Below are 500 nucleotides of genomic sequence, written 5' to 3'. Positions count from 1 at the left end.
CCGGCTACGCCTTCCCCGAGGAAACGCGGCCGCGCGGCGAGGTCGCCATCCCAGCTCGCTTCAGGCGCTTCCCAGGCACCGGCGGAGCGGCGGGGGGACCTCATTGATGATTATCAACATCTAAAGGGCGGGTGTCAAGAGGATGGGGTCAGGCTCTTCTCAGTGGTGCCCGGTGACAGGACAAGGGGAAACGGACACAAGCTGGAGCACAGGAAGTTCTGCCTCAACATCTGGAAAAACTTCCTTACTTGGAGGGTATCAGAGCCCGGGAACAGGCTGCCCGGAGAGGTTGTGGAGCCTCCTTCTCGGGAGACATTCAAAACCCACCTGGACGCGTTCCTGCCCAGCCTGCTCTGGGTGTCCCTGCTTTGGTGGGGAGGTTAGACACGATGATCTCCGAAGGGCCCTGCCAACCCCCCCCCATTCTGTGATCCCGCCTCACGGTGTGTGCGGGGGGCGTCTCGCCTCACAGCTCCCGCCTCACGGTGCGGGGGGGGGGG

At 63.8% G+C, this 500-nt stretch overlaps 1 protein-coding gene across 1 annotated transcript in view; it reads right to left on the bottom strand.

Moving 5' to 3' along the window:
• Positions 1–378, bottom strand: part of WDYHV1 (WDYHV motif containing 1) — a 13,618-nt gene extending 13,240 nt beyond the window's left edge. Inside the window, exon 1 of the mRNA XM_014965308.1 lies at positions 328–378. The gene's annotated coding sequence lies outside the window, so the exon portion shown is untranslated. The remainder of the gene's footprint in view (positions 1–327) is intronic.
• Positions 379–500: the final 122 nt, after the last annotated feature.

This window comes from Calidris pugnax, unplaced genomic scaffold (assembly GCF_001431845.1).
Source record: "Calidris pugnax isolate Ruff unplaced genomic scaffold, ASM143184v1 scaffold41, whole genome shotgun sequence".
NCBI classification, from domain to species: domain Eukaryota; kingdom Metazoa; phylum Chordata; class Aves; order Charadriiformes; family Scolopacidae; genus Calidris; species Calidris pugnax.
This window is presented reverse-complemented; position numbering and strand designations above follow the sequence as displayed.